This window comes from Pelodiscus sinensis, chromosome 1 (genome assembly GCF_049634645.1).
Source record: "Pelodiscus sinensis isolate JC-2024 chromosome 1, ASM4963464v1, whole genome shotgun sequence".
Classification (NCBI taxonomy): Eukaryota; Metazoa; Chordata; order Testudines; family Trionychidae; genus Pelodiscus; species Pelodiscus sinensis.
The window spans coordinates 118,076,203-118,092,425 of NC_134711.1; positions in this window are offsets into that span (position 1 = coordinate 118,076,203).

Sequence of the window (16,223 nt, forward strand, 5' to 3'; positions counted from 1 at the left end):
TTTAGAAACAAAACCTATGCTATTAAATTTTGAAGATGCTACTTACAGGCACCAGCCAACAAGTTACATGGCTGTTTTGCCTAAGTTGGAAGGCAGATCAAAAAGATAAACAGTTAAAGTGTCTCTCCAGAGAGAGACAGTAACTGCCACAGGGACAGATAAAGCAAGGGATGGGTTTAAAGGAGATGAGCCTTCTTAGCTGCCAGGGAGATAGTAGGCTTTAGGAATGACAGTCACAGAAAAGCACATAGGTCTTTGATTATTTTAAAATCCTTTTTCTCTTATGTGGTGATGTGCTCTTGCTGTTAAGATTAATCAATACTTTGTTTTAGGACATCTGTCCAATCACTGTATTAACCACTGACCACAGCTCTAGGGAAGCTATGCAGAGGCTGAGTACACATAGACTTTCTGAGTAGTCGCGGTGGTAAAGCGAGTGGTAGCCTGGACCCTATCTAAGAGAGGAAGAATCACACGATCCCATTCAGGCCAGCTGATGGCAAAAGGCCTAGTAATAGAGAGGGGCACACGCCAGAGAGAGGTCAAAACTGTAACCAGGACAATTAACTGCACAAATCTATGTACAGCACCGATAGCGACAATGCAACCAATGTACCTCTAGCCTGCACCCTAGTCTACGTGGAAAAGCTGTAGTCAGGAGTTCATAGTTCAGTCTCTGTCTTTTCATGAAAAACTTTCAGCCAGTCCTGGCTCTTCTTTGGACAAACAGAGCCATAGTGCAAGCTTTTTCAAAAGGAACTTGTGCTGACAAGCACTTTAACTCCTCTTTGAATCTTGTGCACCGGGGGATGAACACATCTGTAGCCTAAGCATATGCTTTGTATAAACTAATTCTGAAAGAACCCATCTGTCCTTAGTTACAGGGAAAGGGAACAACTCTGCCTCCCATCAGCCATTTCATTGCACAGCAGGCTTATGCAAACAGATGTTGATACCAATTTCTTTTGCTGTGCTAAAATGATTAAAAAAAAATTCCAAGTGCCATGGCTGGTGTGACAGGTAATTGTCCCGCATTGCTTACTTTGTATCTGTACACCCAACCCATTGAACAAACGCAACCCTGAGCATTGTGGGTATCCAAATAATGCATTTGGGAAACTGTCTGTTATTCTTCGGTTTGTTGAAGACTTGGAGGCAGGGAAGAGCCCTTGAACATTTGTGACCCTCTCTCACCACATGCTTACTACACAGTAAGTAGAGAGAGATCAGATAATGAACAGGCTGGAGTTTTTTCCAAAGAATCATAGAATCCTAGGACTGGAAGAGACCTCAGGAGGTCATCAAGTCCAGCCCCTGCCTAAAGCAGGACCAACCCCAACTAAACCATCCCAGCCAGGGCTTTGTCAAGCTGAGACTTAAAAATCTCTAGGGATGGAGACTCTACCACTTCCTGAGTAACACATTCCAATGCTTCACCACCCTCCCATAGGGTTGCCAGGTGTCCTGTTTTGAACCCAACAGTCCGATATTTCAGCTTTCTGTCCGGAAAACAAATTGAGAAAATACCAGACATATATATGTTTGGTATTTTCTAATTACGTTTTTATTATTATCATGAGTATCAGTACGCAGCTGCATACTGCCTGGATGGAAGATACGCTTACACTGCCTGAGTGTGTCTACCACAACTACGCAGTAGAGAGGAGAGGTGTGGGGGTGGGGGTTGGGCTGGGGCGGGATGGAATCCGCTGGGGCCTTGCGTGGGATGGGCAACACCCCGGGATCTGTGTGCATCCATGCCAGCCATGCTTCCTGCCGGCTGGTTCCCCCCTCCCGTTCCCCCCATGGTCAGCCCCACTCCACAGAGGCCAATTCTCCCCCAGCCAGCCCCACTGCCCCCAACCCCCTCCCGGCCAGCCCTGCTTCCCGCCGGCCGGTTCCTCCCTTGGCCAGCCCCACTTCCCCCAGCCCCCTCCTGGCCAGCCCTGCTTCCCGCCGGCTGGTTCCCCCCCATCTCCTCTGGCTAGCCCCGCTCCCCCCGACCCTCTCTCGACCAGCCCGCTTCCCTCCCAGCTGCCCCACCCCCCGATCTGAGATCAAGTGTGGCCAGTATTTTTTTTAAACCATAGTCTTTCCTAATATCCAACCTAGACCTTCCCCCACTGTAACTTGAGACCATTGCTCCTTGTTCTGTTATTTATCATGACTGAGAACAGCCTCTCTCCAGCCTCTTTGGGTATGTCTACACTACCCCGCTAGTTCGAACTAGCGGGGTAATGTATGCATACCGAACTTGCTAATGAAGCCCGGGATTTGAATTTCCCGGGCTTCATTAGCATAAAGCCGGCGCCGCCATTTTTAAAAGCCGGCTTGTTCGAACCCCGTGCCGCGCGGCTACACGTGGCACGGGCTAGATAGTTTGAACTAGCTAGCCATTCCGAACTATCTGTACACCTCGTTCAGTCACACACGGCCTGCAGGAGGATGGAGAAGTACCCCTTGCGATTCACGTACTGGGAGGCCTGGTGTTCCGGGGCACGGATGGGGATGTGCGTCCCGTTGATGGCCTCTCCCCCCGCAGTTGGGGAAGCCGAGGGCGCCGAACCCCCGGATGACGGCATCTGGGTCAGCGAGGCGGACCGCCCTGCGGAGCAGCACCTGGTTGATGGCCTTGACCACCTGCGGAGAGACACAGCAAAGCACCAATCAGTGGGGCGCCCGGGTGGCTGGGAGTGCTCATGCCCTGGTAGTGCCCCGCACCCCACTCCTGGGAGCAACCGCCTCGGGTGGCGTGTAGTACGGCTGGGAGAGACCGGCCCCTCCGGTGCGGGGCACATTTTCCTCCTCCCCTCTTGGCCCCCCGTTTTCCCTGGGACGGCCCATCCCCTCCTTGCAGCCCCCCTCGCCCCCGGCCCCGTGGCCGGTGAATGCCGTACCTGCATGAGCACCGCTCCGACGGTGGATCTCCCCACGCCGAACTGGTTCCCGACGGGTCGGTAGCTATCCAGCGTGGAGAGCTTCCAGAGGGCGATGGCCACCCACTTGTGGAGGGGAATGGCGGGCCTCATGCGAGTGTCCCTTCTGCGCAGAGCAGGGGCGAGCCACTCGCAGAGCTCCAGGAAGGTGTCCCTCTTCATCCTGAAGTTCTGGGTCCACTGTTGGTCTCCCCAGCACTCCAGGACGATGCGGTCCCACCAGTCGCTGCTGGTGTCCAGACACCAGACGCGGCGGGGCATGCCGGCGCCCGGGCGCTGCTGCAGCTGCTCCATGGCCCCCAGGGTGGCCAGGCAGAGAGGCAGGGGGCTGACGTGCACCAGGTGGAACCAGGCAGCCTCCAGCCATTGCTGGCAGGCTTGCAGCAGCAAGTCCATAAACTGCACCAAAAAGTGCAGGGGAAGCTCTGGCTCCATGTTGCCACCTGCGGCGGCATCCCCGAAGGGAAGCACCGACACAGATGGGCGCAGAGAAAAACGCTTTGCTGTCCCTCGGCGAGGTAGGCAAGCAAGCGGAAAAACTGAAAACCGGCTGTGCAGGGGGGTCCCTTTAAGCATGAGCCTCAGATAGCCTCAGACAGCAGCCACACAAAGCAACTACTGACCTGATGCCCTGTCGAAACCGGTTTCAGCCGCCCTTAAATGCGCCCCTGCATCCAATCAGTGTGGACGTGCTAGTTCGAATTAGCAAAACACTAATTCGAACTAGTTTTTAGTTCTAGATGCGCTAGTTCGAATTAGCTTAGTTCGAATTAGCGCTGTAGTGTAGACATACCCAGAGATTTTTAATTTTTCCAGACTTGTCTACTTTTTTTGTCATTGGGCCAATAAAAGGATGCAAAAAGGTCAATTAAACACAACTAGATAATGCATGTAATACTGAAATGCAGGAACTAGCTGGAGATGACAATTGTTAGGACCACTGACTGGCAAAGGCAAGCATGCAGAGAAATGATTTCCCTCTTCACCACTCCCATGCTGATTTGAAAACCAGGCCTGTCTTTCTAATTATTGTCAGAAAGAAAAACTAATTAATTGCTGAGTGGAGGTACATAAATGTCAACAAAAGCACAGTTCAATATATTTTGATAAAGACTAGAAGAAACCAAACTGTTCTGGTGTTATTTTTGAAGCATTCTTTTATGGTTATATCTTTTGACTGCAAAAACAGTGACTTTTTAAAAACAGAATGGTATTTAAAGCTAGGGGACTGAATTCAGACCGGGTATAAGTAGTTATAATTCCAGTAATATGAATGGCATTGCATCACATAGTTTAGTTCAGAATTTAGACCCTGGGCTACTGGGACACATTAAGAACAAACCAGTTAATGATTTGCTAGCCTCCTGAGTTGCACCGCTGCATAGCTAATTTATTCTTGGAAGCAAAATCTCCGTTCCTCTGAGGGTCATTAATAACTTGCATTTACACTCCACCTTCCATCTCCACCTGCCTTAAGAATTATAGAAAAGGAATATTTCTGCTCATCAGGGAAATGTAGCTACCAGTGGGGTTTGATTAAGCAGCTGGTAGCACACAACAGTTTAACACTAGAAGTGAATCAGTCACTCAAGTTGAAATTACTGGAGCAATTTAGGAAGGCACCACAGCCGGATAAATATTTCTGTACGTTGTACATTTACATTCAGTTCATAGACTGCACATATTTTTTAGAAAATTTGAAATTTCAATGAATTTTTTTTTTTTTTGCATTTTTCAACCAGCTCTTGCAAGCACCCAGTAATTATCCATGTTGGGGGTGGGCCTGGCAGTCAAAGACAATGTCTCTCTAAGCCATTGGCTCATGCTGTTGATTAGGCCAGGATGAGGGTGAGGTTAGCACAACTGTTTTATAAAAAATTCAGTGGGATTTCTAAGAACCACATGGGGTTCAATTTGTAACCCCAATTTCACAACTTGTCCAATATACTAGGTCCCGTTTTGCAGAGAAGAGCCCGTGACTACATTCTGCTTGGTTGAGTATAGGTCGGAGAATGGCATTGGGGGAACAGCGGAGAATGTATGATCTGGTAGTCACTTAACTATTTCTGAAGGAAGCAACCATTTAACAACCGGACAGCATATCAATCAGCAGGGACAGGTCCATCTTTACCCATGTACATGCAGTTGCGTATGGCATCCAAAAATGTGGGGCACTGCTGGCTCTTAAGATCTACCTTCCTGCTTCTCTCTATTCCTTTACAGTGGTTGTGCTGTCTCTGGAGAGGAGGAAGTGAAAATGTTGAACCTGTGAAAAAAAACATTTTAGTGATAATGAAGCCACATAACAGGCATTTGCTAAGCCTAGCTATATATGTCAGTTTCTAAATTTAATGTGACAGTCTACAATGCCTTAGTTTAAAATTTGCTTTAAATGTATTTCATTAGTGGGTTGCTGACGATTACAAAATCACATCTCTAAATAATTGTTGTTCCTGCCCCCAGCTACCATGGGGTATAGGGGCACCAGTTTAGTAGTACTGTTTAAGGATGGCCCTGGCCCAGCTTACGAATGTTAAAGGAGCCATTCTCATGATCTTCTTTAATAAAATCTGTTCCTCATGTTACCCTTGTTAGCAGAGCTAACGTTTTTTGGTATGTTGCGCAGGGCATGAACAAGGCTCTACCATTGCCACCTATCACGGCCTGCTCTTAACAGAGGACATGCAGAATCACAGAAGTCTCTCCCTCTAAGGACCATTTCATGGAAAGATTATTTTGGTCAGCTCCTTTTACATGCTCCTCCATCTGGCAGGGCAAGCCTACCACTGCAGACACTCTAGTTTCATTCCTCACATAACCACCTTCTTTTCAGGATAACTCTGATGATAAATTGTTGAACACTGTGGTCAGTCTCTGCATTTTTTAATAAAATCATTCAATTCAGCTCCTAGTATTTTCTGGAGGCACATGCTTTCAAAAACAGTTGGGTGTCTGTCTGGTGGATTTCCAGTTCTCTCATCCATACATTTAAGGTAGAAGCAACAGTTGAAGATTAATAGTTTGGTTTTTAAGTTGTAGATTACAGCCATCACACCTTTTTTAATATGGACAATATGGCTTCCACTTTGCTGATTCATGACATTCTTTTCTTCTAGATATAGCCATGGGATAGCATGTTACTGCCACAGTATTTAAATTGACTTACTTCTTCCATTTATTTGCTTTCTGACAGTATTTGTGTTGGAAGCCACTGGGGTTTTAATTAGCTTTGTTTAATTTTCAGCCATGATTTTTTTTTTAGCTGTCACTTAAAACTAAATCTTCCAAGTGTACTTTTGTTTTGCCAGTGTTGTAGCTATCTATACTTTTTCTCATAATGAAGTCAATGCCAAACAGAAGAGGTGAAAGAAATCAGCCTTGCTTGACACAATTATTTATTAAACTACTTTGCTCAAGACGTTAAGGCTATGTCTAGACTGCAGGCTTCTTTCAGAAGAAGCTTTTCCGGAAGAGGTCATCCACACTGCAAGAGCGCATTGAAAAAGCCATTTGCTTTTTTGAAAGATAGCATCCACACTGAATGGATGCTATCTTGCATATAAGCTGTGATTACTATGGACAGAGTGGACACCAGGCACTGTGCTTTTTTCCTCTTTCCTCTTCTTTTAAGAGAACTCCCTCTTCCCTGTCCACACATGTCTTTTTCCAAAAGAGCACTTTCGGAAAAAGGCTTCTTCCTCGTAGAATGAGGATTACCAATGCCAGAAAAAATCCTCTGTTCTCTCGATTTTCTTTCAAAAGAATGCAATTGCAGTGTGGACGTAACTCAAGTTTTTCGGCAAAACAAAACTCTGTAGTATAGACAAACTCTAAGACAAAATACATACCACTAGAGCCAATAGAAAATAAGATAAATCCTTCATGTGGAAGATGAGGATTTTCACAAAGTGAATGTATGGTCATCAGAGACTTATACAAGGCTTATCCATACACTAATCTAGTGCTTCTTAATTGTAATTCACACAGGATAAATAAGATGCCACTAAACACAAATACAGCATATTAGAATTACAATATGAAGTAACAAGTGCATATATTTTGTCCCATATACCTTAATTATCCCTGACCTAACAGACATCAACACCTTTGCTTTTCCTATGTGGAGTAGCATATGAGCTAGTGTGTCATATATTGGTTACCTACAGATTGCTCATCTTAACTGTCCTATTAAGAGGAATTGCTTCTCTTTACAATTGTACATCTGCCATGCAGCCAAGAATTCATGATGACTCAGTTAAAAAAGGAGAGGTGCGTCATTAGTACAACACACACACACACAGAGCAAACAATAATAAGTCTATATTTAGGCACCTAAATAAGTGGCCTGAATTTCAAGAGTCCTAAGTTTTCCTAAGCTTCAATGAGAGATGCTGAAGATCCTGTACTTTGGAAAAAAGGCTATGTACATACTCTAAGCTGAGTTATAAGAACTTAACTTTAGTGACCTGCTCTTAAGATCTTGGTTATGACTTCTCCCATACAATGTAAGTTATCTGTATGTGCATAGTCTCGACTAGATAACCTAGGAGCCACATGCATAATCCTAATGCATCAAAATGTCACCATACTTACGTTAGCCAAGGAGATCCGTCTCTCAAAATAGAGAATTAAAACACTACATTTGACACATGCAGAGAAGCAAGCTGGGCATGAATCAGATGATCGATCTTGAAAAATCTGCAATGACAGTTCAATTAATTGTAGCAGCAGAGGCTATTCCTTTCTCTTGGTGCATTGAAATTCATTCTTTATGCCTCTACTAGCACCTAGTCGCTGTTATCAGAAGTGAGCAATGGAAATACTTGGCCATGACATCACACATGCCTGATCAACAGGAATCCGAAGGGTTTTTTATCATGGAAAACAAAAACAAAATTCTCCAATAAAAAACCCCCCAAACATTTGCATTTTTCTGTGGTTAAAACGAAGTGCTAAACTTTACCTTCCACAGCCACCCTCTCTGTAGGAAAAGTTAAGGTTTTGTCGTGGTTATTTTTAGTAAAGATCTGATAGGTTGTGGGCAATAAACAAATAATTGTGGAAGCCCGTGAGCTGTCTGTGAGTTTTACTAAAAATAAGGGGAGAGGGCCAATTAGGGAGCACTACACTCCATCGCCTACCACCTGCTGTGGCTGAGAGCTGGGGAGCCCCTGCTGCCTCAGAGCATGGGGCTGAAGCAGAAAATGTCACAGAGGTCTCTGAAAGTCACAGAATCTGTGACTACCTTGACCAAACCTTAACTTTGGCTATAGGTATCAGTTAAACACAATGTTTTACTGATAAATTTATCATTTTTAAGCAAGTTTAAAACCTATTCTTAAAATGAAATTTGGCTCTGCCCAATGTAGCGACATGGCTTTCAGGAGTGACTTTTAAATTCTGAAAAGATGCCAAAAACTTTAATTACTCCCAGCTGTAGGCTGAAGTGAAATTTGACATGCATTAAAATGTGGATCCCCTAATGCTGCTGAATAACCTTTATATGCTGAGAGCAGTTTATCCGAGTAGGGTCAGCAGTGTACGTTTAAATCACATGAAAAAAAGCAATGAGGAGGTTGAACGCATTGAACACCTGTCGCTGGTACAGTAAAACCTGCGCTATCTGGCACTTAACTATCCGAAAAACTTTAGAAACCAGCAAATTTCCTAGGAGCTTGGTGCGGACCGGTACTTTGATCTGTCTGGCGTGAGGCTGGGCGTAGCCTCGCGGCATGCTGTTATTATCCAGTCGGCCAGGCGGTGAGCTAGGCAGCTGGCGGCCCCTGTGGCGCAGGGGTTGCAGCTCCAAAAAGGAACCCTCAGATAACCAGAATTTTTAGATAACCAAAACGCACTAATCCCCGAGCATGCCAGATAACACAGGTTTTACTTACTTCCAATAATATTTAGATATGTTATTTTTAGGGAGTCTCTGCAAAAATGCAAATTCCATATTTTTCTGTGGCAAAAGGATTTTCAGGATTCCTGCTAATTAGCCAATTTCTGTCAGATCACGGTACTGCATTAATGCTATGTTCTCTGTAGGAAGCTGATTAAGTATGCTATGTGGGTAAGTGGTGGCACCTAGTGATCAAACTAGAGAAAAAAATCCATTAGTTAAACCAGCATCTCTCAACCTTTCCAGACTGCTGTACCCCTTTCTTATGTTCTCAAGTTTCACCTCACTTCAGAACTACTTGCTTACAAAATCAGACATTAAAATACACAAGTGTCACAACACACTGTTACTAAGAAATTGCTTATTTATTTTACTATATTATTATAAAATAAAACAATTGAAATCTATTGTACTTATATTTCAGTGGATAGTATACAGAACAGTGTAAAAGTCATTGTATGAAATTTTAGTTTGTGCCAACTTTGCTAGTACTTTTTATATAGTCTATTGTAAAACTAGGGAACTCTCTACATGAGTTGATATACACATAGAAGACCTTCACATACCCTTTGGAGTACACATATCCCTAGTTAAGAACCACTAGGTTAAGCAACCAAACCCAGTTTTGTTAGCTGACATTTTATCTTAAGCTCAGCAAAAGTCGTGCAGATGGGTTTTTTTTCCTCTAGTAAACACTGGTGAGCCTTAGTGGTATTAGTGAATCTAGTGTGAGCAGCCCAGATTTGAACAAACTGAAGAGTCCAGAGCAAAGCAACAAAGGAGTAAGAAGTTTAGTAAATGTGCCTTATGAGGAAAGGTTGAAAGAATTGAGCATATTTAGTTTCCAGCAAAGAATTCGGGAGAGGAGGGAGAAACTTGATGACAGTTTTCAAATATATAAAAAGATGTTATAAAGAGGGCAGTCATCAACTGTTCTCCATGTCTGCTGAAAATACAATACGAATCAATTGGTTTAATTTGCAGCAAAGGATATTCAGGTTACATATTAGGAACAACTTAACTGGAAAGGTACTTAAGCTCTGAAACGTTACCTAGGGAAGTTCTAGAGTCCCCATCCTTGTAAGTTTCTAAGAAAAGATGATACAAACACCAGACACAAAGGGTCTATGTGTACTTTAATCAACATTTGGGGGGGAGGGAGCTGGACCAGATGTCCTCTTGAGTTCCCTTCGAGCCCTATATTAAGATAGTTCTATGATTCTTGATCTCATGTGCCATTTTGAATACTTTAGAAGTTATTCCTGTAGCAAGCTAATGCAGCAAACTATTTGGAGTAAAGCAAGTTATTTTCGTAGCAAGCTATTTGGAATAGATATAGTCCTGTAGGGTGAGCACAGGACTGGGAGTGATACAAACCCCTCTGTAGCCATGGGACTCTTATAACAACCCTGCTTTGGTTTCCTCATCCATAAATTGGGGATTAACATTACCTACCTTGCAGGATATATGATGTAATCCTGTATCTTGAAAGAACTTCAGCTATCTTAGAAAGACTTCCGGTTTCAGTATCTAGAATTTATGGGAGCAAAATTCAAGATGGAAAGGATCTCCTGGTGGGGAGAACAGTGCACAGAAGCACTGGAGGGACGGATTCAGTAGTATGCTTTGCTACAGACTTCCTCCTGTAGTTCTAATTCTTTCCCCCAATGTTAGAAGAACATTGCCATTAAGCAACCCACTCTTGCCAATGACTTGAATGGCCACCTACAAGAGGTTTCAGTGTATCTGTAACAGGCCAGGACAAAACTTTTAGGGTTGCACAAAACAAAACAGTACTGGCAGGAAACTGGCCTGGACGGTTCAGATTCAATATAAATAAATGGTGGATGGCCAACATGCAGGGCTGGCTCTAGAAAGATGCAGGGCCTGGAGCAACCCCCTCCTCTGTCCCAGGTCCTGCTCCCATTCCAGTCCTTTCCCTGCCTTGCACTGTCCCTCGTGCCGTTCCATTTCTACCTTGCCCTATTCTGCTCCTTTCCTCAAGGCCCTGCTCCAAGCCATGCTGGGAGCCAGCAAAGCAAGGCAGAGTGGAGCTGGGACTGTAGCAGTGTTGCCATTCCCCATGCCAACCAGGCCCTGCATTTTCCTGAAGCCTGGTGCAGCATGGCTGGTTGCACTGCCCCCCAGGCCCTGCGACCTGTTGATGTGCAGACAGAGAGGAGAAGGTATGGTCACACTGATGCCAGCCCCTGCGCTGCCCAGGCCCCATGCCCCGCTGAAGTGTGGAGCCCCCCCAAAGCTGGGCCAGGGGCAACCACCACAAACCATCCTATGGTCTGTTTGGTTCTCCTAACATGTACTTCTTTAATAGTGTCTAGCTTGTAGGTGTAGTAAATTGAGGGTCGGTAACATGGAGTCAGCAGGCCTGAATAAAGGCCTGTAACATAAAAACAGCAACAGGCCTAGAATCTAATGAGTAAGACTTTGGTTCGGTAACATGGCAGCCAAGAAAGAGGCTCTATTCACAATTGCATGATTGTGTAAATTAGGTCAATCATGAAAGAACATAAGGAGGCACCAAATACAAGGATCAAGGACAGACTGTGAGCCAGATGGGAGTAGCAGAACATCTCAATAAGAAATGTCATGGTACCAACAGACTCCCCAAATACTAGCGTACATACTGACCAAGGTTCAGGACCAGGTTGAAGTTGACAGCACGAAGGATAGTAAGTAGATCCCCCCCTTCTGCAAGGTGAGGGGTGGTAACTAGGTAACAGAGAATGGCAACCTGGTACGTAAGAAGCAATGTAACTTATTTATACATGTCTATAAAAGGGCATGGCCAAGAGTGATTGTGACCGACCCTGGATGGAGTGTGTGATATGCACTTTTATATATAGGGGCATTACCAAGGCTTACAGAATGCACAGTGGCTTAGCGTTGAGATGGGTCTGCTAACAATTAGCTAGAGTTTATCACCACCAAGGGAGTAGAGGACCTGTCAGGAACCCATCAGGACAACCCTGAAACACTAACGACAGTAGATTATAGCATGCTGCAGCTTACACCACATGCAGCAATCCAACAACAAACAATGATACTGCTCTTGTAGAACAATCCATGGTTGGTAGCAGGGCTGTTGATTAGTCACAGTTCACTCACATTAACTCAAAATTAATCACCATTAAAAATTAATTGCAACTAATCGCACTGTTAAACAATCGAATATCAATTGAAGTTTATGAAATATTTTGGTTATTTTTCTACATTTACAAATATATTGATTTCCTTTACAACACAGAATACAAAATATTCAGTACTCACTTTATTTTTATTACAAATATTTGCACTGTAAAAATAATAAAGTAGTAGTGCAATCTCTTGATCATGAATATAACTTACAAATGTAGTGGGGTTTTTTTTGCTAAATAACTAAATTAAAAAACACAATAAAGCTTTAGAGCCTACAAGTCCACTCAGCCTTACTTCTTATTCAGCCAATCGGTAAGACAAAGAAATTTGTTTACATTTATGAGAGATAATGCTGCTCACTTCTTCACATCACCTGAAAGTGAAAACTGGCATTTGCATGATGCTGTTGTAGCTGGCGATGCTAAACAGTCATCTGCCCCTTCATGTTTCAGCCACCAATCCAGAGGTCAGGCTTCTATGCGGATGATGCTTGTTAGAGAAAATAATGCATGAATTAAATTTGTTACTGAACTCCTGTGTGTGTGTGTGGGGGGGGGGGGGGGGGAATTGTACATCTCCTGCTCTGTTTTACCTGCATTCTGCCATATATTTCATGTGAAAGCAGTTTTGGGTGATGACCCAGTCCATATTCATTTTAAGAACACTTTCACGGCAGATTTGACAAAATGCAAAAAAAGGTACCAATGTAAGATTTTTAAAAATAGCTTCAGCATGTGACCCAGGTGAAACTGTAAATGAGAACTAGTCAGCATTATGTCCTGCAACTTGGAACCAACTTTGTCTGCCTGAGCATCTGGCTGAACAAGTTGGACTGAGTGGACTTGTACACTTAGAAGTTTTACATTGTTTTGGTTTTGAATACAGGATTGGGGGTTTTTTTTTTTAATATAATTTTACCTTTCTAAGTTCAACTTTCATTATGAAGAGATTGTACTGCAGAACTTGTTTTAGATTAACTGAAAATGGTGTTTCTTTTGTATTTACATAGAGCAAGTATTCATAACCAAAGTGAGCACTGTACACTTTGTATTTATAGAAAACATCCAAAAATACTTAGAGACTTTTTAAAATAGCTGAATAGTCCTGTTTGGAATACTATTTGAAAATGGTATCTTGGCTATAGATTCCTGAACCTATTGCACCCAATTTAGAAGTTATGCCAACACAGAACTATTGGGCTGATGTTTAAAGTACAGTAAAATGACAGGGCTCAATCCTATCTTTGTACACCCAAGCACACATTGCTGAAGCAGACGTGAATGGCACCCGCCACTTAGCAGTGCAGATCTACTTTTAGAGATAAATGTGGAAGGCCCAGGTTTATGGTATATTATTAGATTTGTATTAAAGAAAAAATCTACTACACTAACTTGTGTATTAAAAATTTCCACCTTCACTGGATTTACTCTATTCTTGTTACAATAAAGAGTACAGTATTCAGGGCTGGCTCTAGACACCAGCAAATCAGAAAGGTGCTTGGGGTGGCACTTTGCCAGTGGCAGCATTTCAGGTAAGCAGCTGGTGCTGCCCCCGGCCCTGCCGATTTTAAAGGGCTGCGGCCGGGAAAATGCCATGGCTGCGCAGACAGTTGGCACCAATGAGTGCCCGGAACCTACTGGCTGCCCCTGTCTCCTCTCCTGCTCCTCCCCAGCGGTCGCTAAGCAGCCGGCGCCACCCACGGCAATGCCCATCCCTGCCCCACTGATTTTAAAGGGCCATCGGAGACACCACAGCTGCGCAGCTAGGGTTACCAGGTAGACCCTCCCCAAAATACCAGACACACTTGATCGTGGGCGTCAGGGTTCGGCCGGGAGGAAGGGGGGCGGGAGGCAGGGCTGGAGGGGGTGAGGAGTATCAGGGGCCATCGGGCTGTCCGGGAGGAAGGGGGGCGGGAAGCAGAGCTGGGGGGGAGTCAGGGACTGGGAGAGCTGGATGGGAGGAGAAGGGGGGGGCGAAGGAAGGGGGGTGAAATAAGCAACAGGCTGCGCCTCCAGCAGGCACTCCCTTTAGTTGCTAGAAACCAGCTGGGTGCCAGACGGAAGCTGGGCGGGGGAGCGACTGGGAGGTGGGGCCCGCGATTGGCTCTGGGAGCCCTGTGGTCTCATGCAAAAGCTGGCCGGGGCGGGGCCAGTGGCTGGGACCCCCTGCCACTCCCCCGGCCCGGCTTCTGCACACAACTAGAGGCTCCCAGCTAGGGGCGGATGAGGATTTTGTAGGGCCCAGGGCAGCACAATTTCGCGAGGCCCCCCCTTTGACATAGCGCAGGTGCAGTGGCACCATGGCGCATGCATGGAGCTTCTTGAAGCACGGGGCCCGGGGCAGCACCCTGCTTGCCCTGCCCTATATCCGCCACGGCTCCCAGCAGGGAGGCGGAGCTGCGATTGGCACTGGGAGCCTCTGGTTGTGTGCAGAAGCCAGGCCGGGGGAGTGGCAGGGGGTCCCAGCCACTGGCCCCGCCCCAGCCAGCTTTTGCATGAGACCACAGGGCTCCCAGAGCCTATCAGAGCCCCTACGTCCCAGTTGCTCCACCGCCCAGCTTCCATCTGGCATCCAGCCAGAAATTCAGAAAATACCAGACATTGCACATGTCCAGTATTTTCTGAATTTTTCTACCTGACAGAGCACGAATACCGGACTGTCTGGTAGAAAACCGGACACCTGGCAACCCTATGCGCAGCCAGCACTTGTAACATGTGCGCCCGGCCCCAGGGCCTGCTGGCCGGCCCTGTCTCCTGAGTCCTGCTCCTCCCCAGCGGCCGCTACATCCTCCAAGAGCCTCTTCACTCCACTCTACCAGACCCGCAGCCTGGACCCGGCCAACAGCCACTCCTCCGCCTACATCGTGTGGAAATCCCAGGAAGGATGACCTCTTCCTGCCTAGGGTTGCCAGGTGTCCGGTATTTTGCCTCCTGTCCAGTAAAAAAAATTCAGAGAATACTGGACACCTGTGACGTCCGGTATTTTCTGATTTTTCTTCCACTGGCCAGGAGGCGAAAAGGCCGGGCACCTGGCAACCCAGAAACACTCAGTGCCCAGCCTCCCCCTCAGCCCCCAAGCTTATCTGGTTCCACAAAATGGCTCCCAGCCAAAAGACCTAGGGGAAACTCCCCTGTTCCTATCTATGCACTCACCCTTACAAGGGACATAGCTTAAGTCTTGGAGTCCTTTTTTTCTGCTCCACAACTTCAGTCCTCCCCCCCCTCTTTTTTCCCCCTTCAACACATAAATTGTATATGAAAAGATTAGACTCTTATATGCCATATTTTCCTATACGTGAACAGATTAAATGGGGTTTCTTAACTTTTATTTCAGTTGATGAAACTTGAGAAGTCCACATCATTTGAAATTCTTTAAACATCTTTGCACTCTGCTATCCAAAGAAACTTCGCAATAAAAACCTTTGACAATGTCCATAATAAAAAACAGTTGCTCAGGTTTTTCCTCATTTAAAGTCCAATGGCTACTAAAAAAAAAAAAAATCTCAACATTAGTAATCTAACATACTTCCATGGCTATTACTGTAGTATCTAAAGGTCTCACAATCCTTAATGTATTTATCCTCACAATATGCCCTTATATAGGAAATTGTTATTCCTATGTCATAGATGAGGAATGGATGCACACAGAGACTAACTTGTCTAAGGGCATGGGAATCCTGTTGCAGAGCAAGGATTTGAACCCAGGTTCCCCAAAGTCCAGATGCTGCACTAATTTATGAACATGCTTACTTTATGCACTAGGAGCGATCCCATCAACTTTAAGCGTATCTTTAAGTAACTTCAGAGTAAGACCTTAAATCAGACACACAGGTAGTGATAAGGCTTTTTAAAAATTATGCCTAGCAGTAGCTTGTCTGATGACTCTTGCTGCTGTAAAACTTTCTATGTACAGGCAGTCCCCGAGTTACGCGGATCCGACTTATGTCAGATCCACAGTTACGAACGGGGTTTTTCTCACCGCGGAGGATTGGAGCGGCGGGATGCGCAGATGCGCCGTGGTCCCGCCGCCCGCGTCCTCCGGGGCGAGAAAAGTCCACCCCCCCCCCCGCAGACCAGGGAGACACGGAGCAAAGGACCCGGGCAGCGGGACCGCGGAGGACCCGGGCAGCGGGACCGCAGTGCGTCTCAGTCCGCCACCCGCATCTCCCTGGTCTGCTGGGGGTGGGGGGGGCAGCTAGTGCGCCCCCCTCCCAGCAGACCAGGCTTTTTTCC